Source organism: Mus pahari, chromosome 8, assembly GCF_900095145.1.
Source record: "Mus pahari chromosome 8, PAHARI_EIJ_v1.1, whole genome shotgun sequence".
NCBI lineage: Eukaryota > Metazoa > Chordata > Mammalia > Rodentia > Muridae > Mus > Mus pahari.
In genome coordinates, this window is record NC_034597.1 from 14,371,491 (window position 1) to 14,394,328 (window position 22,838).

The following is a 22,838-nucleotide window of genomic DNA, read 5'->3' on the forward strand; positions in this document are numbered from 1 at the left end:
TGAGTTCCAGGACAGCCAAGGCTATACAGAGAAACCCTGTCTCGAAAAAACAAACAAACAAACAAAAAAAAAACTTCTAAACCTTCTTAGAGATGGAATCCTAGAAAGCAAAGCTTTGGAGAAAGAAATGAACTAGTCCCTCTGGTAAGTGTGGGAGCTAGGAAGTACTTGGGCTAGATTCAGGATGTTTGGATCCTTTTCTTTGATAGCTGCTGTCAGCACCTAACCTGAGTGACCTGTTGTCTTTGACATTGACTGAGGTGCCTATCAGTAGCCAGTCCAGAGACTCAGTCTGCTCTAACTAAGTCACTTGTGTTTCCTCTGAAATCCAGCAACACAGCAGAGCTTGGGGTCAGGGGGGAGCTGCCTCTTACAAGCCCATCAATCATTGCCTATTGAGTCAGTTGTCCCCACGGAGAGGAAAGTTGGCATCAGAACCAAAGCTGTTCAGTGGTGCTGAATCAAAGCTCAAAAGCTCACCCCACATCTGACGTGACTGTGGCTCTGTCTGTAAATACTAGGAGAAAAGACTTCCTTGGGTCTAATTCTAGCTCTCGGTTCTACAAAAGTAGATAAAACTCTGTGGGAAAGATGAGTAAACACCATTAATTAAATGAGGTATTTATTCTTGGCTTAAATTAGAAAAATTACTTTAAGAGCAGAAAATCTCAATTAAAACAACCAGCCTGATTTTATTTTATTTTTCACTGTTCAGAAATGGGGAAGAGAGCAAGAGTAAAATAAATATATATTTAGGGATGACACCATCTTGGCATTTCCAAGCTTTCGTTTCTAAATATATTCTTTATCTGAGCTGTCTCCCAATACTTTTAATATAATTAAAAGCACATAATGAGTGCCAGACTTGTCAATTCCAACAACAAAGTGCTGAGTTTTGCAGTGAAACTGAGAGATCCATCTCCCACACATTGTAATGAATAGGTTCATAAAAGGAAAATAGTTTAATTACATTTTAGTTCATGGATTGTTAATAGGCTGGAGTATCTAAATTGAATAATGTGATTCTGGTAATAATTATGTGTAAATGAACTTGTTTAAATGATATTTTACAGCTTCTTTATAAAATTACAGCTAGAGGCAATCCAGTGATAGACAGACAAAGGCCATGCAAAAATTATCATAAACTATTAGCTTGTTTGCAAAGGGTTTTATGTTAATCTTTTAGTACTTAAAGCAATCTGCAATTAACATATCATGGGGAGCTGCCTCAGAGCAAAGGCATGCAAATTGAAGTGCTTAGATAAAAAGCCATTCATGTTGGGGGTGAAAAGAGAGAGAGAGAAAGAAAGAAAAAAGGAAAAAAAAAATCAAAGAAAGGGTGGTAAAGTGCTCAGAGGGTGCTGGTTGTATATCTGAGATTAGGGAGGTGTAATGACTATTATCTAAGTATGGCTGTAATTAAAGCGTTTCTCTTGCACACATGACAATAGACACCACATTGATTTCAGGGTTTTAATTGTGAAAGTCATTTTATTTCAGGGCACAGGATAGGAATAGCTGGAATCAAAGGGCTAGAAGATTGCTTTGTTGATAATATGTGTTCAACAGCTGCCTGGCTGCTTAATACACAAGTGGGAGAAGGCAGCAAGAACCAGGGACATGCTGAGGATTGGGAGTCTCCTGCTGGCTGCCTCGCCTTTTATGAAAGAGGCAGGGAGCTGGGTACTGAGTGTAAACAAACAGGCTTTCAAGCCTCACCTCTTCTTTCCTCCCTCACTTGGCAGAACAAAAGAAGTCTTCAAGGGCCCTGAACGAACTCCCCTTGCTGCGCCTGGGAAGCAGCAGAAGCTTATGCCAAGTCATAAAACCATCCTTGCTGGTGGGACTAGCACCTCGCTAATGGAGAACAAAGGTCTGTGAGGGGCTGTGGTGGTTAGGATCACACATACCCTCTTGACAGGCACAGTTGGCTGGGAGATCAGGTTATTTACATTACATTACAGTTCTATCCACAAAAATCTTGCACTCTCTTAGTTTGAGTTTAAGGGGCTCCTTATCAGAGTCTATATACAAATTCCAAGTGGGAAATTAAGTGAGGGAAAGAAAATCATGTGCAATCCCAGAGCAAAGGGAATACTAGCAGGGAAGGGGGCTAACTCAGCCTGGACTTTCTGCAGCATCACATCCATCACATCCAGGGGTATGTTTTTGTTAACAGTTCAAAGCACTGGTGGACCTAGTGAATTCTTTCCTTGCTACTCATCTGGAGGAACAGCATATTTAAAAGTATGACACTGCTAAATAATAGTAGACATGGTTTGCGGCTAAGTGTCCCTTTAACTGATATAGTTTAAAATGACCAGAAACCAAAATGTAAAATAAAATAATGATGATGATGATGAAGGTGATTTATTTAGTGAGTATTGTCCTAAGCAGTACTCAATTTGTTACTGACTCCTCATAACAACCTCGAGGATGTTCATGGAATGCTCTCTACTAAAAAAAGAAATAAACAAATGGTACTACTAATAACAACAAAACTAATAATAAATAGAGGGAAAACAAGGCTCAGAGAGACCAAGAAAATTGCCCAAGGTTGCACATCCAATCAAGTGACAGGTGAAAACAGAGGTGATCTTCGATCCTTTGGTAGTCTATAAAGTCCCAGAAACCTATTCAGACTAGTTATTTATAAATAGAAAAAGAAAAATATTATGAGAAAGCAGAATAATCTTGTTAAATATCTTGCTATGGAGATATGTAGGGGGTCAGTTTCGAACCTATAATCATAGCGGTCAGGAGGCTGAGACATGAGGATGGCTGCGTTCAAGATCACCTTTAGCTATATAGTGAGTTCCAGTCTGGTTTGGGCTATCCAATGAGACCCTGTATTAAAGGAGGAGGAGGGAGAGAAGAGGGAGGAGGAGGAGGGAGGAGGAAGAAGAGGAAAAGCAAAAGAGGGAGGGAGGAAGGGAGATAAGGAGTGAGGGAGGATTGAGGTGAAACTCATGACTTCTTTGTGATTTCTTCATTCATGGGCTTCTTTGTTGATGCAAAACCAGAATCTGAAAACCAATCAATCCAACAGATGCTGTTATTCCAAAGAAATATGCTATCTGATGCAGTTCAGATACAATCAGCCTCTTTTCCAGTTTCAAACTCCTGGCCAACCTGACCTTGTGCTTAGCACTTTTAGTCATCTCTGTTTGCCAGCTCATTCCAGGTTGCATTCTTACATGCCTGATCTGAGATTTCTCCATGAAAAGGGAAGCATACACAACCATGGTTCTAACATTTTTTAAGCAAAAGAAATCTTGGTTTAAATGGCATCTTCTAATAGGGAATGTGATTATGAAATCAACATGGCCAAAATGCATGTAGCAGATTGAATATCCCAGGTTTCCCTTCTATCCCACTGAAGCACAGGAGGGCTGGTGAGCACTACGGTTCTGGTCATGCAGTTGGGGAATGCCCCAGCACTCAGGCTTACTGTGTGGCATCACAAGGAAGGAAAGAGAGACTTCCGGACCAGGACACTTGCCATTCACAAGCTTCGTGACCTAAGACACACATGTTCCCTTATCTATAAAAACAAAACAAAAGATTTAACATTGCAGACAGTTGGGATGGGTCAGTGTCATAATGTTTATAAAATTCTTATGTGGATTGTGTTGTAAGACCATACTTGATTATTGGTAGATTTATTATAATAATTTATGCCATTGGCTTTCTAGGACTGCTATAACAAAGTACCACCATATGAGAATGTATTCTTTTATATTTCTAGAAGTTAAAATGGTGTCAGCAGGGCTCTGCTACTTTCTAGACTCAATAGATCAGTGGCTATCAACCTGTGGCAAACTTCTATCTCCAAAAAATATTTACATTATGATTCATAACAGTAAAAAAATTCACAGTTATAAAGAAGCATCAAAAATAATTTTATGGTTGAATGGTCACTACAACCTGAGGAACCATATGAAAGGGTCACAACATTAGGAAGGGTGAGAGTCATGTTTTAGATAAATCTTTCTTAGATTCTAGGCCTTGCCTAATTCGGGCACTACGCCATTGTCTGCATCTCTTACCACATGCCCTGCATCTCTTACTACCTGCCTGTCTTCTCCTTGGATATCTCCTCACATGGTACTCTTTGATTTGTGCTTTCACATCATCCTACAAGGACAACTGCCAGGAGCTGGGGAGCAAGCTCCGTCAGTAAAGTACTTGCTGTTACAAAAGAGAAAGAGATAAAAAATCTGTTCTATGGGGGTGTGGTGAGGTGTGGGGGAAGGGGGTGTCTCAGCAGGCCCATGCCAAGGCATCCCTTCCCCCTGAGGGACCAGCCACAGGATGGTATAGTATAGACTAGAGTTTATTTAGGGCATGGGGAGAGGAGTTAAGGGTAGTAGAGGCAGAGAAAAGCAGAGAGTAGAGAAGTAGAGGCTGGCCGTGAGCATGTGGAGAGAGAGGGGATGGGAATGGGGAGAGAGGGGGAACGAAGAGGCAAAAGGGAATGGAGAGACATAGGAGTAAGAGAGATAGAGGAGGGGGCAAGCATCCCCTTTTACAGTGAGCCAGGCCTACCTAGCTGTTGCCAGGTAACTGTGGGGAGGAGCATACCTGGCTGTTGCCAGGTAACTGTGGGGATGGAGTCCAGACAGAATATCAACATTTGCCATTGTAATCATGAGGACCTGAGTTCGATCCCCAGAATGCACATAAAGAAAGTCTAGTGCTACATGCTAGGAATGCCAACGCTAAGCACAGAGACAAGTGAACAAACCCCAGGCCACTGAGGGATGTTGTTTCCAAAACCAAGGTGGATAGTACCTATGGAGTCACTCTAAGGTTGTCCCTCAGCTTTTACATTTAGTGACACATACGTGCATATGTGTACTCACACCTGTAGAAAAACACATACACACAAAGACACACATGGGACCCACAGAGACATACATACACACACACACATGGACACACACACACACACACACATGAACACACCCATCACATTGGATTAAGGAGCACAGCCTCTAGTATAATTGTGTCTTGAACCATTGTATCTGTTGTGACTATTTCCAAATGAGCTCAAACTTTGAGGCACTGAAGGTTAGTATTATCCTACCTTCTAGGGAGATACAGTTCGACCTATAATAATTAGGGACCTTTGCAACACAAAGTCATCTGCATGACTGTACCCAGGGCTCTTTGTGTTTCCAGTCCTATGAGGCAAAGCCTTAGCCTGTCCTCATATAGGTATGTATGCTCTGCAGAATTGAGTGAGGGGCAAATCAGGACTTCTCCTATATTTCAATCCAGAGAAAACAAATGTGTCTTAAGCCTTTGCAGAGAGCCTTGGAATAGAGAAGAGGGAAAATACCTCTAAGCAGCTTTGGACATACTGCTTAGAGACGTGGATGGTTCAATACCTTTCACAACCTCTCAGCCAAGTCCACACCGGTAGACACCCAGGGTCCTCCCGTCACTAGAATGGACAAAATGTTTATTTAGCAGTTCTTAATTGAGTTGATATTTACTTGTGATGGTAAGCAGATGATTAATTTATTGCTGAGTTCAAGGAGCAGACAGTGAGGAGATCATTATGAAGAGAAATTATAATAGAGTTCTCTGCACTCTGGGGGTCTGGTAATAAAAGATTGGCTGACATAATGACATGGGGCTTGGTGACAAATACTATTACATTGTGTCCAGAACTTATTTAAATGTATTGGCCTTTTCTCTTGCATTTAGTAGTGGGTGGCTAGAGGTTAAATTGACACCTGCTAGCTCCTTTGCTCCTTGAAAGGGAGGCCTGGGAGGTAGGCATGGGTATGTTCTTTCATATTTGGAGATGGTAGCAAGATTAGGGACAATTATGTCATTACAGAAATGCAAGTAAGGAAGCCCTAAATTTCAATCATGCTATGAAATTTCTTCATAACTCAGAAATTTGGGGACTCTGTCTCTCTAAACTGTGTGGCTCTGGGCCTCCTGGAAAGTTTATCTTGGCTCAAGCCTTTCTTGAGAATGTCTATAAAGAGAATTCGGGAAGTAACATGGCGCTGTGATGAGAATATGAAGTATGGCATAAGACAGTACTTAGCTCCCATCCCAGCTGTGATGGGCAGAGGGGAGGGCCTCTAACAGCATTGAGCTTATCCTTACCCTGGAGCCTAAGGTATGAGTTGATTCTTAAAAACAAGTCTGCAGATAGAACAAAGGAGCATAGGTTGGCATCGCCTGTGTGTGTGTGTGTGTGTGTATAGGTGTGTACATTGCCTGCATTTGTATCTGTGTACCATTTGCATGCTTGTTGCCTGTGGAGGCACCCCTGGAGTCAGAGTCATAGACAGCTATGAGTTACCAAGTGGGTGATGGGATCAAACACTGGTTCTCTGGAGCAGCCGCTGGTGCTCTTAACCACAGAGCCATCTCCCTAGTCTGGTTTACTGCAACCTGGCACAATAGGCCAAGAGGGAAAACACTCCAGTCACAGGTCTGGGGCTGATATTCAGTGATGAATACTCTAGATCATGGGCTCAATCCTCTGCTTTGAGGAAAGCAAGGTAAAATAAAAACACAAACACCACCAGCAGCAAACACCAGCCAGACAACACATTCCTTCTCTGTTTCTGGGCAAGTCTCTTCATGTCTCTAAGCATGCTTTCTCATCTGCAAAATTTTGCTTATTGGATGCATCTCTCAGCATCATGAGGATCAGATTTCTGAAGTCTTGGGAACTTACAAAGCTCAGTGCTTGGTGCATGATCGACGTGTAACACACATTAGATTCTTTCTTCCGTTGTCACCTCCCACCCTTTCCCCACATGATGTTTCGGCTTGAAGTCTCTTTCATCTTCTACGCCTCCTGAAATGTCTGCAAAAGCAGCAGCCCTCCCCTGAAGAATGTTCTGTTCTTCAGGGGCTGATCTTACTGACTGTCAAATTACAAGAGATGGCATGGTACAGCTGGTGTTTTTAAGGCACTTGGGCGAGAGCCATGTGAATGTTATATTTATTTATTTATTTTTCAATGTGGTTTGTAGAATGTGGTCCTAAGGCAAAGCAACAGAAGTCCACATTGGAACCACAGCATGGATGGCCAGCTGGGGCATGTTTCCATCACACAAGGAAGTCTCAGGGTACATTCTCAGTCACAACGAAGAGCCAGCACATGGGAAAGTAGTACACATGATACTCTTGGGCTGCAGGAAGAAGATGAAGTCAAAGACCATCTGCTGCATGTGTTGGACTCATTAAATTTAGACCTTAAGAGTCTGAACTATTTACATCCAGCCCCACACAGGTGGAAATGGCAAGATTAGAACCAGAATGTGCCCCAGTCAAATGTCTTTTCTTCTTCTGAGGTGTCAGGAAGAGGGAGCATTCACAAGAAAACCAGGCAAGGAACAAAGTTCATTTCTGTCACGCATGGCTCTGTAATCCCAGGTCACCCATTCATTCTCTCAGAGGTGTTGTCCTCACATGAAGTAGTTGAGTAGATCATTTCGTCATTAACTTTGCATCACTTTAAGGGGAGACAACATGATCTCCATGAGTTTGACTCACATCTGTCTGCTGTGATTCCTGAAGGTAGAACTGTGGCAGAACAGGGACATAGGATGCCTCTCCTGTGTACACCTAGGACAATCAGTATTCACGAAGAGAACGAGAGACTTCTTAAAGATCCTGAAGTTTCCATGGCACAGTTCTTCAGAGTTGTCTGTGTCTTTGACATACTTGCCATCTTCAATGGGAAGTCACAGTCTAATGGAAATAAGTAGAGAAGTCCCTGGGCATGCCATGGCTGTGTAATGATGCATTAGCATTCTGCCATGAGCATAAAATACCTGAGGTAAATCACTTTTAAAGAGAAAAGGTTTGCTTTGGCAAACAGTTTTAGAAATTCCAATTCATAGTGGGTTGGCCCCAATACTTTGAGTCTACAGTGAGTAGAGAAGGTACTGGAAACAAATGGCTTCTTAAGAGCTAGAGTATACAAAGTGTTCCCCTTTAGGGCACAGTCACAGTCACCTAATGTCTTCCTCCTTATCCTCCCTCACTTCCTAAAGATTTTACCATTCTCTGGTAGTAGCTTCCTGGGGGACCAAGCCTTTTCTCTATGAGCTTCAGGGAACTTAGAATGTTATCTTTAGGACATTTAGGCTCCTACCCCACACCCTTTGATTTTCTTGTTTGTATACTTCATGTTTTACCAACTCCTGGCACTAATGTTTTATTACTAGTGAGACAGAATGAAATAGGTGCTTGAAAAGCACCCAAGAACACCATCCCCACCAAGAAACAGCTCTTTGAAATCCCATTATGGAGAAGAACTTTACCCCCATTTCATACATCCTAAGGCATGAAGAGATTCAGCAGATTGGCAGAGTCACTACCATAAAGAAGGACTAGAAATTGAGACCATCTCTGCCTCAAGGCCAGGGACTTCTTCACCTGTGGATTTATTGCTATCAGTAGGCCTGTGTTTATATACAAAACACTGGGCTAATATGGAGCAGCAATGAAGGCATAAGAGAATGAAGTAAATAGGTTACATCTTGACTTTTAAACTTCCCATTTGATCAGGCAAATGAAGGTAACATAAAAAGAACATATAAGCTAGTAATTTCACCAACATCATATTTAAAGATATGATCATAACAGTTCACACCCACTGTGTAGTTAGTGTGTACCATGTAATAAAGATGGCATAATCATTGTCTAAATGATCACCATGATCATGCATCTATATGCTACAGATGAGGAAACAGAGGCACAGAAAGATCTGGGAGTTTGACCAAAGTCTGTACTCTGATGCTTTAATACCAATGTCCTTATCTACCAAATAAGGTAACTCAAGGCCCAACTGAGGCTCACCAGGAAGAGATATAGTTCTCCAGTAGCCACAAAAAGGAACCAGAACTTGAAAGCCCAGAAGGGACTTGGAATCCCATGGGGCTGTTTTCTGGGAGTGTGAGACAGGCCCTTACTGAAGTATTAAAGCTTTTCTGGTAAACCTAATCTCTATTCTCTTAGTTAACAGCCAGATGTTTGCTTGTTTGTTTGTTTGTTTTTGTTGGTTTTTTTGTTTTTTTTCCAAGCCTGCATTTTAACCTCCTGAGAATTCCCTTTGAAATGACAGGGCCACTAGAAGTTATTGGGGGGGGGGGGGGAAGGAGGGGGCGTGTATCTTCTGGTGGGAAGCAGAGTTTGAAGCCCTGGATGCAAGGATTACCTTTCTAATTCACAGCTGGTTGTGGACAAGACTTGGGATCTAAGGCTGTTGGGTCCTACAGCCTTTCCCAGAGACCACATAGGAATGAGTGCAGCTGACTCATGGCCTTGCATCCCCCAAGCTGCCATTAATTGTTCAAAGAAGAACCCTGCCATCTCTACTGACCCTGAAAAGGGTATATGGAACTGAAGCAAGGAGGCTTGAAGGAAGGGGTGATGCTGTTCTTTTCTGGTCACGTAGGCACCCTTGATCCTCATGATTAGAGAGACCGAATGACTTTGGAGTAATAATTGAGTGTAAAGTTGGGATATGATGGGAAACACAGAGGGACAGGCCACAAACAGCAGAGCTGAGGAAGGCTTAGAAAGTATCTGGTCACAGATTGCAGTTGGGTCTGGTGGGTGTGTAGTTTAAACAAGATGATGAATGTCAAAATCCCTGACAAGGGCATGCATCCTCCAGGTTACCCGTTTGGCATGGGAATAGTTTTAACTCCTCAAGTCTGCAGATAAGAAAACTGAATGCAAGAAAACAGACCCACGTGATTTATGTAAATGGCAGTTCTCAGAGTTCGAACACCAAAACACATTTTCTGATTTCTAATTTGATATCTCGGCGCTAAGATGTGCTAAAAGCCAGATTACCCTATCTTTAAGAGAAGAAAATAGAATCTTAGGACTTCCCTGATTTGAATTTGGGATTAAAGCAGTTGCACTAACATTGGAGGAGCTGCTTGGCTCATAATCATGAAATCTATGGGGTGGGAGCCTGGCTGATTAGGTTTAAGGGTGGCTTTTCAGATCCCAGAGCCATTGTGACAACAACAACAACAACAAAATTTGCTGTTTGGAAAGTAACTCTATATCCTTCTGGACTATTTAGGAATGAACAAAAACTAGATTTGCTAGCTAGAAAAAAAACATGCTAAGAATTCATTCGTAACATGACTATTTAATATAGACACATTCCTTCTGAGTACATGCATGTCTCTTTGAAATGTGACCATAGCATTCTCTCTGTTATGAGCAGTTTTTAGCTACCTTGTAGGTTAGAAACTTTGGGTTTGACCTAGTGACATGGCATGTTAGCGGGCATGACTTAGCAGAGAGGTAGAAAGCACTTGCATGTTGGACCCTGTTTTCCCTCCTAACACCATGGGATGGTATGTAGAGAGAGGAGACATTCCCTCCCCCCCCCAGACCAGGTAGCCCCAGGGCTTTGCAATTCTGACAATAGACACATTGATTACGTCATTGATTACGTCAGATGAGTCTTGAGAACTTTCCACCTGAGTGGAGCCCACTACTTTCTGACCAAAACTCCCCTGAAACAAATATGACAATGTCGGTTCTATGCCGTGAAGTCTTGTGCACTTCCATTTTACACAGCTATAGCCAACTCCTACCCCTTGTAATTTTTTCTCAACACATCTCAGATGTTAGTTCAACCCTTCCAAAGTATTCAGTAACAATTTAAATCTAGGCTTTTTAAAATTCCCTTTGATCTGGGAAGGGGGAGGAGGAGTGAGAGCCTTTGAAAGATATTTTGGGGAATGTTTTTCTCTTAAACTATTTTTTCCCCTTACTCTCATTTTAAGTGTTTCTCTATTTCTACCCATGGAGTCTAAACTGTGTTTGCTTGCCCTTTAAGTTGGACTTGGTAGTTGTATGTGTTACTTCTATTGTGACCAGACACCTAGTAGAATCAACTTAAGGGAGGAAGGAGTTATGTGGTTCTCAGGTTAAGAGGATACAGTCCTTCATGATAGGGAAGTCATATTTGAATTCATGGTAGCAAGTGCATGCAGATGGGAATCCACATCTCAGCAGACCCAGAAACAGAGCATTCAAAAGGAAGCAGAGAGGCCCTGCAACCTTCAATGTCTGTCTATATGACCCTATATGTGCTAAGTAGGCCTTACGTCAAGAAGTTCCCATGATCTTCTAAATCTGCATCATCAGCTAGGAAACGCTAAGTGGACATTTCATCTTCCAAGTGTAATGGCAGTCACACTGAGCCTTTGCTCACTTGCTCTAGGATGCATGTTCAGGCCCTCTCCTGCATGATTTCTGTGTGTCTCAGAAGGTGCCCTCATTGGTTAGAATCCTCTGCCAACTAGAGTCTAGTTACAGCTCACTAGTTCACAGAATGGGAAGCATTAGTGAGAAGTTATTTGTAAGAAGGGAGAAAGAAGCAGAGATTCCTTACCATGTCTCCCTGAATCCAAGAACAGTGGCTGTGCCTCTTCTGTGGCCATGTCTCTCCTCAGAAGCCCCTCCATGGTGAACCGTGACTCCCAGGCTCCTTTGATGCTGTCTCTTTGCTTAGCTCATTGAGTATATGGGTGGAAGTGGTTTTTGAAGTTACTTCTCAGATCTAACTTTCACCTTACTGTGAACGAACATTGGCCTTTACTAAGAAGTCCAAGCACAGGTTGCTATTACATGCAGAAGTATCAGGTTTCCTCGGGTCATGGAAAAGAACACGTGAGGACAGATCCTTAGGAATCCAGTTTTCTTTACCAGGCCCAGAGAGTTTCTGGAATGGATTTGCCCAGTAGTTTAGGGCAATGGTTCTCAACGAGGGGAAACTTTTGGCATCCTCGATGTCCCTTTAATGATCTCTGAAGATGTCTGTGTTATAGATATTTGTGTGTTCCTGTGTATGTATGTGCACTTGGGTACATGTGTGCATGCCAGAGGTCTACATTGACATCTTCCTTGATATCCACCTTTTTTTGTTGTTGTTGTTCAACACAGGGTCTCTCACTGAATCTGATACTCACTCATTCCACTGATGGTGGAACAAACATATTCAGGGATCATTTTAGGCCACATGACTAAAATGATAGATATGCCACCATGCTCAGTTTTTATATGCATGCTATGCTGTAGCTCTTAGCTCAGGTCCACATGCCTGAGTGCCAGGCACAATACTTGCTGAGCCCTCTTCCCAGCCCCTTGAAGACATTGAAAAATGCATTCTCATGGAGCAGATGTGTGCTTACCTTATACATAAGGTTTTAGCTAAGGATCTGTGATCTCTCAGAAGACTCTCAGAAGAGTTCTCAGAAGAAAGGAATTATGAAGCACAAAGTATTAAAAATGGAGACTGAGATGCCTTGATTTACAAAATCAATTTGAGTTCTCCAGCATAGCTAGGTAACACTTTGCCCCACCCCAGGCTTCTTTCTCAAGATCAAGTCCCCTTTTTAGACTAAAATTCTCTCTTTATGCCCTAAAAGATGTCTCTTCAAGTTTGGGCAGCAATTAATTTCTAATTTTGTACTTTTGTAACCCAATTTCTTATGTTCAAATTGCCAAGAAGTAGCTTGGACACTGGAGGAAAGACCTGGGGCAAGAAGGTAAGGTCAGACAGACCTTACGAGAGCTGAATTTTCAGAAACTCTAGGCTAGCTTTAGCTTTTGTCTATGCACCCTAAAGAAGTTCATGGCATCTCCACCAATTACGAACTCTGTTTCTCAAAGGACATCTCTGCTCCAGCTAATGCTGATGGTGCTGTACTGCAATACTATTATCCTTGGCTTGAGAACAGAGCGAGCATGTGTGGATGGGCCTGCGATGTTTAATAGGACACTGACTCTAACTTTTTATGTCATACCACCCACTCACAGCAACCCCATCCCCTGGAGCACTAAATGCCTTTCTTATCACCAATATTTGATGAGAAAATGCTGTTTGGTGTCTTCCTCCAAGTAGACGAGAAATCTAACCATGTTCCTTGCAGCCTAGCTCTCTGTCCTCAAGATCTGATTTGTTTTTCTCACCCTAAATTTATAGACAGTTACAAGGAAGCACATCCTGTTTGCTGTCTGGAGCAGCAGTAGAGTGAGGGAGAGAGTGATTTAGGGAGTTTGTTTTTCTCAAGACCCCCTCAAGCTGCTTTATGACTTTACAAAAACCGCTGATCTATTCCTCCCTAATTTTATGAGCAATTTGTTCTTTCTTTTCTGATTTTTTTTCCCCCACTGAGTTTTCTTGGCCAACCCAGACACCAATTATCAGAACTCCCCGGGCATAGTTGGATCCTCCCTAACATGTGTATAGCTGTAAACATATTGACCCCAGAAAATGAGGCTCAAGCTGTAGGCTCAGGCGAAGTCCTGACTTAACAATAGGTCTTCAAGTGAGAATGCCAACGTGGGATCATTTTTTTTCTGGTGACCAACAAGTGTCTGTGGTGGTTTAACAGTAGTGCAGAACACCCCTGGAGCCTGTGTCCCCAAAACCTGGCTTGGCAGGGTGGTGGCACTGAGCCAAAGCTCCATTCATTCATCTACAGCTTTCTTTATGGACAAGTGCTAAGAAGGAAGCTGTCACCCAAGAGAAAGGTGTCCATCACATTCATGAGGAGATGGATAATTATAAATAATTAGAAGTAAAGATCCAGGTACAGAAAGATGTGAGAGGCAGGGCAAAATGTTCCTCCTTTATAGATGTTTGCCTGGGTTGGACCATTTAATTACCTTTGCTAGGTGACAGTCTAGCCTTTTAGATAAGATCAGCTAAAATGCTGTCAAGAGTGAGTCCTGGCTCATTTAAACCCCTCTTCCTTTTAGGATCCATCATATATTTCCCTTGCAATCAAGTTGTGTCTGGTTTTTCTAACAAGGGATCTCATTGCCGAGCCATCCTTGTCTAGTTTCCTATAGTAAGATACTCTGACTCTTGGATGTCCCAACAGCTCAACAGGATGAAAACAGATTTGGGGGGAAAAAAAACAAACAAAGAAATGAACAAACAAAGAAACCCCATCACCTAGACACTTTTTAAGTGTGCAGCTGTTGATCAAGGTTTTGGTTATTTAAACTGGCACCAATGACTCTGTGGGCACAATGACTTGCAGAGGTCACCACACTGCAAGTTTACAATAAACGCTGCTAAATTAAATATATTAGAGTATCTATGTACTTCACACTTTTATTCTTAAGCAATGGGTTTTTATGGCACAATATAGGCACAGTACATTTCAAGACTGACCTTAAAGAAAAATACTGACAGAACTTTGGAGAGTCACAGTATAAGTAGAAAAGGAGTGTGTGTGGGATTGGGGGGGGGGGGGTCGGTCCATTCCTCACTCTGAGAAGGTTTCAAAGCTTTTCTTTGGAAGACTTAAATTTAAGCTTGAAGAAGTGGGGCTGAGGCCCCATCCTTCCTTCTCTGTTGGCCATTCTTTCTGATGAATAAATGTGAAAAGTGCTTTGAATCTGGTTTTCCCTCTGATAAGGATTTATTTTTTTTTCCATGCTGTCTTTTCTTTGCACCTGAAGGAGCACCAAGGGTAAAAAATAGAGGCCTGTTTCCTGTTCCTAACTGGAGCCCTCAGAAGGCTGTCAGAGGAGAGCAGCAACTCTGTGGGATTTATGCCTGGGACCTGTCAGAGTAAAATGATCATAGCAAGCCCTCTCTACCATCAATCACGGAGGGACCGGAATGGCAAGGACAGGCATTTTTCAAATTTCTTTACTGTGCATATTTAGTTTTGTGCCTGGAGGAGGTCTAACTCCTTTGAACCATTCTTGGAGATTTTTTTTTTTCCCCATCAGATGGCAGCTCTGAGAACTACTTAATCTCTCCCAAAGTGCTTCTCTCATTGGCCAGCTGAGAAAAACAGCCAAGGGGTGAAGGGGGGGAAAGTGGCAGGGATAATCCATGGATAAGTTCAGAGAGGAAAGATTCTGGGTTCAGAGCATGGTGGCTCCAACATCTGGCCTATGGCACTATACTGTCTGCCTAAGGCTTCCTTCTTCCTCATTTCAGTGTCACATGGTTGTTTAGTAACAAGAACGCAGAGCTGACACTGCTGTTCTTATCATTGGGAGAATTCTTCTGTCCCAAACAGCTGTTTCCCACATTTGTCAAGGCAGAGTTTGAAGGGAAGTGTGGTGGCCATTCCTTCCTGCCCATCAGAGAAGTCTGTTTGGTCATGATAACATTCAAGGAGTGCATTTATCCATCTTGCTACCGAAGGTGAAAGGCTAGGGTCACAGAGAGAAAAGACAAGAAGAAACCTGTTAGAAAGGTTTATAAATCCTGCCAGGAGTGCTCTAAACAAGAAAAGGAGCCTGTGGCTGGATGTGTGAAGTCCTGCCACATTGACAGGGACCTGATTCTCCAGACCTAGAAAGCTATCCGTGTAAACAGAGAACTGTTGCTTGAATCAGGTCTGCTTTAGCTTAAAGTCTGAGAAACACATTGCCTTCAAAGTGAATTCTTAGGTGTCACTTCCCATAAGTTATGGCAGAAGATTACAAAGCTACTGATATAACATATTAGTTTGATAGACAGAATTATACCCCCAACGCTTCCTGCTCTCCCCAATGACGCACAGTAACGAGTGTGTCTTGGCAGCTGCCTTGATTTACCACCAGTCTGGGAGGCCAACCGGGAGAAGGAACGTTCACATGGATGCAGGGCCTGAGACTGGCCCCAAGCCTAGTTTATAAAGCTGCCCTGTAATTCACCACAAATGTGTCACCATTAAAAGAGGAAAAAAGGATTGCAGATAATAAATACTCTCTAATTTATTAGCTAACAACAAAGAGATCAGAGTCAGTTGTGATGTGATTGTTTGACATAATATTGTCAAGGAAAAAAAAGCTAAGTTGACCAGAGAGGTAAATTACACATTCAAGCAGATACATCAACTCCTGGCTTGTCACAAGCCCAACTAAGCAAAACACCAAACTGAGGAGAGAGCTGGCAGTGCTCAGTGCTATTTATCTCTAAAGGAGACATATTCAAGAGCGAGTGAAATAAGACATACTTCTTTTGGACTTGGTCAGAGGCCAGATTTTAACTGTTATAAATTAAATGTTTTGTGAACGAGTTTGGCAATTCTCCTTGCTTTTGTCGTGATGGGGAGATGAGCAACCCCACTGTTTGTTTAATGTTGATGGTTTGGGCAGCTGCGGTGTGGGCTTCTACAGTTGGGTGTTGGGAGGATTCGCAAATTCCTGTAATTAAAGCATGAAGCACAGAACAGTTCTCGAATGTGGTTCTTTGCAAACTCGGTGGCATGGAAATTGTCACCCTTTTTGCTGTGGCTTCCTCTTCTGTACTTTGATGTAATCACCTGGGATGCCAGCCCCAGATGCAGGTTCCGGGTAGAGTTGTGAGGTTTTACTTAGGCTTAGAAGAAGTGCCTGTCTTTCATTCCGCTCATGGTCTGTAACCATGAACTAGCTGGAGGCAATTCATAGCCTCTGAGCATCTGCTGTGAGTTATCCTAATGAAGCTGAGCGTCAAGGGAACCTGCTGGGATGTGGTTTGACATGAGCTGATACCCAGAATGGTTCTCCCAGTCCTGAGTCTAGAAAACAAGTCTTTTTACCTCAGTGAACATCGCCTTTAAGTCTCACTTGCTAGTTGAACATGGGTTTCTTGAATTTCCATCCCAGTCTTAAGGCAAGGATGGCAGTTGGCACCCTGTAGGAAGGCGCAGGAAAATGTTCCTTGCTGTTAATCGATTTGGATGAGTGGATCTCTGTCTCTCTGTCTCTCTGCCTCTGGAGTTTGGTAGATTAGTGAGACTGAAAGGCATATAGTGAAAATCTTTGGAAGGAGAGAGAGAGAGAGAGAGAGAGAGAGAGAGAGAGAGAGAGCGCTGAGTGGTTAGGAAGCTTGGAAGGATCTGGGAGACATTGGAAGAGGGAAAAGATAAAGATAATCAAAACATATTATATGAAAATATTTTTCATTAAAATGTGTTTATTTTATGTAGTTTTAGACTTTTTTAGTCTATTTAATATGCTGGAGATGGAGGCCAGGGCTTTGTGCATGCTGCTGCCGCTGCCTTTCCCGCTTGCTGTAGCACTGACACGTGGTAAGTGACTCTGCGTTCAGAGTGCAGCCGAATGGTCCCTATCTCCTGCCGTTAACTTGATGTCTTTGTCTGTTGCCCACTCCTCAATCTTCTTCAGCCTTGCTTGGTGTTAAGTTTGATAGATATAGATCTGGAATATCCCTGTAGATGGCATCTTCCTTGAATTTCCTGTTCGATTTGAGTACATGCCTGTTCAAATACTGTTCTCATTTTGAGTCAAGGGACTTGTAGGTTTACAGTCTTGGATCGCTGTGATTAGCTCGCACCAAGCACAGTCACCTTCTCCATGCCATCACACAGCTCCCACCCCACCCCACCCTACCCACCTTCCCCTTTGGTGTGTCTGATCATGCTGATGTTGACCTTGTTCTACAGCCTGTACTGGAATGCCATCAGTTTTATACGTGTACAACATGATTTGCTATTTTCCTTTTCTGCTTCCTTCCTTGGTCCATTCTTTCCTCCCATCAAGGTGTTCTGTACCAATGCCACATTCTGGGCTTGGTTACCGACCACCATGACTTTATTTCAAGTTCACTTTATTTTAGGAAGTTATGACTTGTTTTATAAGTACAGTGTATACTTTTATGATGTCAACTCTCCCTTTTACAAATCCCTTAGGGCTCCTCCTTGCTTTTGGGAATATAGCCATGGTGCATTAGGCTACCCACTTGGGTCCTCTGAACCTTAGCCTCAGTATTTTTGTTGAATAAATGAAGAAGACTTTTTGCTATTTAAGTCCCCCTGTCAAACCAGCTTGCCTGTTTATAGTCTCCAGGCAGGTTAGTCTCTCTCTACCTGTCTCCCCACTGGGCTTCTCCCCAAGACCTTTCTAAGTTCTATTGGATAGGAAAGACATGCGCAGGGTCACTAGAATGGTATGACTTTTACTGCCTTTTTTGTCCTTTTCTTCATGGAAAATAAAACCATCCTGATGAGCAAAATGGACTTTTGAAGTCTTAGGATGATCATAAAAATCCACAGCCAACTCAAGTCTAGTAAGATGTACAATGAATGCTACAAACAAGGGCAACCCCCAGCTGTTCTTTATATCTGCAATAATTTACAAGGGGCTCTTGGTTGTATGTTGTGTTTCATCTACTGGTGACATAACCTAAACTTCAGAAGCATTGATTTGGAAGATGACTTTGTATTTAGCAGACTACTGTTAACCATGGAAGGACTGAGGACCCTGGCATTCACACACATGGCTACTGAGAACTCTTATTTCTCACCCACTCTGTGACCATTGCCAGCATAGATAAAAAGCAAGCATCATTTCACATCACACCAAGCTAAAAGCGCATCTTTCCTCAACCAAGAAGATGGAGTGTGCGCCAGGCCACATGGACCAGTGGATGGGAATGGATGGTGCATTCAGTAGCTTTAAGGCAGTGTCAAGCAAAATAGATTTAAATCATTCTGAAAGATATAAATCCCAAGAATGGATATATTGTGCGGAATGAAATGAGGCTCACAAAGGAATTGATTGGGAAGTATACCAAATGGAATAGAATATAGCAGAAAGGCACATATTGGAGAGAATAAAGTATACTTCAGTTTGAAGGGTATTGAATTTACTAAGATACAACTGACCGGCTATAAAGCAAATGAATAAAATATGTAGCCACGTCAGGTGGACAGTCAATGGGAATGACTTAATTCAGATCTATAGTAGCACGTGACCAGCTCCAAGCTACATTATGGTGACTTCTCATGTAATTTCTTTAGATCTCCCAAGAAAAAACCTGAGGCTTTAATCTTCCCTGATGTATTAAATTATACATACTCTCTTAAAGGAGAGGGGGTTATGATTAGTGGGAAATTAATTGGAAATATGCTATTGTATGTTGGATTGCCTTAGTTCAGAGAATTAAAGTGATTTTTTTTTTTATTTTCTGGAACTGTAAAAGGACTTTAGATCAAATTGAACTGAGTATTGTGTTGAGGGCTGATTCTCCAGGGAAAGTTATTTTTATCTTGTGGTGCTAAGGGGTTACATATAACCAGACATTCTAAAATTTCTATCTAGAAAATTTAGAAACTTGGGGTCAATGTAGAAATCATCTTTCTGGGAAGTTTCTTCTGTGCATAAAACAAATATTCATTCAACATCTCTGATTTATTTCAGTTAGGATCTTCTAGAGGATTCTAATTTGTTGTGGGAGTCTCTTGTGTAGTGCATGAAGGGTAGGTTGAAGGGGCTTGGTTTACAAAGATCAGACTTAAGTGAATACACTGTTCGTAGAAAGTTTAAAAACAATAAGATGAACTTAAGTCAAGTGTGTATTGTATTATCAGCACTCCCTGATAATTCAGATGGTGAGCAGAGGTACTGTGTGGGAGAGCATTTTTTATCATTCTAAGTACCAAATAGTCACTATTTTTCTTTTATTTCAGTAAGGTTAATAAATATTTTTAATTGCCAATAGAATTGATTATATATTAGTGAACCTTAAAGACCTGTGTGTTAACATACATTATATTCTCTGTGGAACGTAATGTGGAGAGCTCCAGCTGCATAGGATTGTCCAGCATGTGTGAGGTCACTGCACTTCTTGGATAGAAAGTTCATAGTGGTTTACAATAGGGTTAGATCTTGACACACTCATGGCAACTGAAATGACCTTGAGTCCAAATTCAATGGATGTACCTAGAGTAACGAACCTCACAGCATAGCCAGCGCATCTTAAACTGCTCACCATTGAGCATATTCCTCTTCTACAAAATAACCCACTGAAAAAGACCAGTGTTCACAATGTCATGTCTACTGAATGCATATTTTTTTTCATAGCACCCCAAGTGAAATCCTAAGCCAAGTTATACACATTGTTTGTATATACTGGTGCATTTAAATTAGATAAACAGAGATGTAATTACAAACTAAAGAGATGGGCCTAGTTTTTCCAGTAAGACTTGAGTAGGCCCATCTGAACTCTCAGTCTTGTTTTCCACAGATAAACTTATAGGGTAGCTTCATTTCTATTCCCAGGAATAAGATTGATTTTTGCTTCTCCTGAGCTCCAGAACTGTCCTCCTGATGCACCTGTGCATTCATTCCAGCAAGTTCACTTGAAGTAACATTAGTCAACGTGTCTTTAGGACCTCTGTCTGCACAACTGATCTTGTCCTGTGCCTTTTTGTCCTGGAGCACTTTTGCTGGCCATCTTTCCCTTTTCTTTAAACCCTTTATATCAGCTTTCTCTAGCAAATGCACAGTTGTTCAGTGGTGATTATTGGGAACATTTCCTGCTCCCCTCACATGGACCAAATACTTAGACGCTCATATTCTATATATCAAATGGCAGTGCTTGCATATGGCCCATGTAACTCATTTCCTGTATTTAAGATGGCTTTTAAATTACTCATGAGCCCCACTTCAATGTCAGTGCTATGCAAATAGTGGTGATTGTTACAACAGTCATTATAAAAGAAGTCTGGATAGTTATAGTATAGATGCAGGTTTTTTCCCCAAATACTTTTGATCTGTACTTGGTTCACACTGGGAATATAAAAACCATGGATATGAACATGGATATGAAAGAGAGGCTATATAAAAGTCACTTAGTAAAATTTCTGTCATAGCAAAAATAACATAATTTTCATGAAATTTTGTGAAAGATAGCAATATCTATTTTTATTTTTGTTTTGTTTGTTTGTTTTGTTTGGGGGAACTCTTCTTCATAGTTCTTTATAAACTGTTTCTTGGAATTCAAAGAAAAAAGTCAAATATGACTGTTTTAAAAAGTACATCCTGAGTGTTAAAGGATTAATGGTTGATTGGATTGCATCTCTGAGAACTTTTTTTTTTTTTTTTTTAAAGGAAGCTGATTCCAAGGCAGGCTCTTTTTTAATATGATGCTTTAATTTGTTTTATTAGGATTGCAAACACAAAAGGAATTTCCAAGATATGGCTCATCATATGGTTATCAGTTTATCTAATTTTTTCTTTTTATGCTTTTATGGAATACCAGTTTGTTGTAGTATAAGATGCAATGAAAGTTCAAATCAACACACAAACTTTCCATTTGAGAAATGGCATTGAATGTATTATTTGAATTCATCAGTGCTTCTTTTTAGGACACTGTTTGTGTATTTGTTTGTTTATCTTTTAGAAAATGATAAAACGTCTTTTCATAGTATACCACTCAAACTTCCACAAAACCTCTCTCACATATTTAAGGTTGTGTTCTTCCCCATTAAACTATGAGTCCAGGCAGGAAATGCTTATTTTAGAAACTCCACTTTGTTCATTTCTGGATGACCAAGACCCACAACACCACTTATTGGGTAGCAAACACTTTTGATGTACCCAAGTGGAAGAATGGGATGTGTAGATGAGCTACTGTGTGTGGAGTTAAGTTTTCCTGGGAAGACATGAGCAACTGTCGGATTGCTTCAGCAAAGTCAACGAGCTGATTGTGCTGCCTTACTCACAGGTGAAGGACTACTCACAACAGTTTGGGTGACACCATCACAACAGAGCCACTTTGCATGGATGACAACCTCATGGAAACTGCACTGTACAATCCCACTTTACTCAGCCTTCTATTTCATGCAAAGCCTAACATCTCCTAAGGCGACGTGTACTTTGGGAGAGAGCAGGAGAGAGTAATATCTCGATTCCGAGGTTGTGGGGGGTCTTGTGACTCTTTCCTCCTCGTGCTACAGGGAACGCCTGTCAGGCCTGTAATGTTCCCATAAACATAACTATCTTTGCAGGTTCTGTTCAGCTAGTTCTCAGGGATATTGGTTCCAGCTATTCTTTACTGCATGACAAGCAACCCTGTTACGCACACAGGAAAAGGCGGTACCGCAATATCATGTCAACCAGACTTTTTGTCACCGTGGCAAATGTCTGACAGACACAGTCCAGGGAGGAAAAATTTATTTGATGTCACAGTGAGTGAGATTTTAGTCTACAGCCAAGAAGAAACATGGCTTCCTGGCCTTGATGAGGAGAAATCCTGAGATGGACACATGTGAAAGATCAGGGCTGCTCACCTTTTGCAAACCAGGAAGCTGGAAGGGAAAAAGACAGGAAGGTGCTAAGAGCATATCCTCCTTCCTTGAGGAACCTACTTCCCCATCCTGGGCCCACTCCTTAAAGTTCCTAGCTGCATCGAACACAGCAACACTCTCAGGGATCCAGCCTTGATGACTTGAGCCTCTGGAGGACTTTACATTCAAGCTGTGGTGGCATAGCTGCTATGGGACATAAACATGGGAAAAAGAAATGATTTCAGGTTAATGACAAGCTAGTCTGAGGAAGCTGAGATGGAACTAGGAGTCCCTCTTTCCAGTAAGTGGCAAAACTTCCCTTAATTACACTGCTTTCTCTGTGCTAAAAAGGGGGTAGAGAGAGTCATTCTGCCTTCTTAAATGTTTCCCTGATCACACTGAAAGGTTTACTTCATCATAACACACTCACAGAGACCCTTATAGGAATTTGGGATATCACTGATGTTCAGAATCACTGCTGTTCAGAAGGGTCAAACTCACTTTCTTTCTTTCTTTCTTTCTTTCTTTCTTTCTTTCTTTCTTTCTTTCTTTCTTTCTTTTCCAATTTTTATTAGTTATTTACTTCATTTACATTTTAAATGCTATCCCCAAAGTCCCCTATACCCTCCCTCCACGCTCACCTAGCCACCCACTCCCCCTTCTTGGCCCTGGTGTTCCCCTGTACTGGGGCATATAAAGTTTGCAAGACCAAAGGGCCTCTCTTCCCAATGATGGCTGACTAGACCATCTTCTGCTATATATGCAGCTAGAGACATGAGCTCTGAGGGT

General features: G+C 41.8%; 1 protein-coding gene across 2 annotated transcripts in view; it reads left to right on the forward strand.

The window, feature by feature from the left end:
- Positions 1-22,838, forward strand: part of Lrmda (leucine rich melanocyte differentiation associated) — a 1,022,231-nt gene that overhangs the window by 737,122 nt on the left and 262,271 nt on the right. The window lies entirely within an intron of this gene.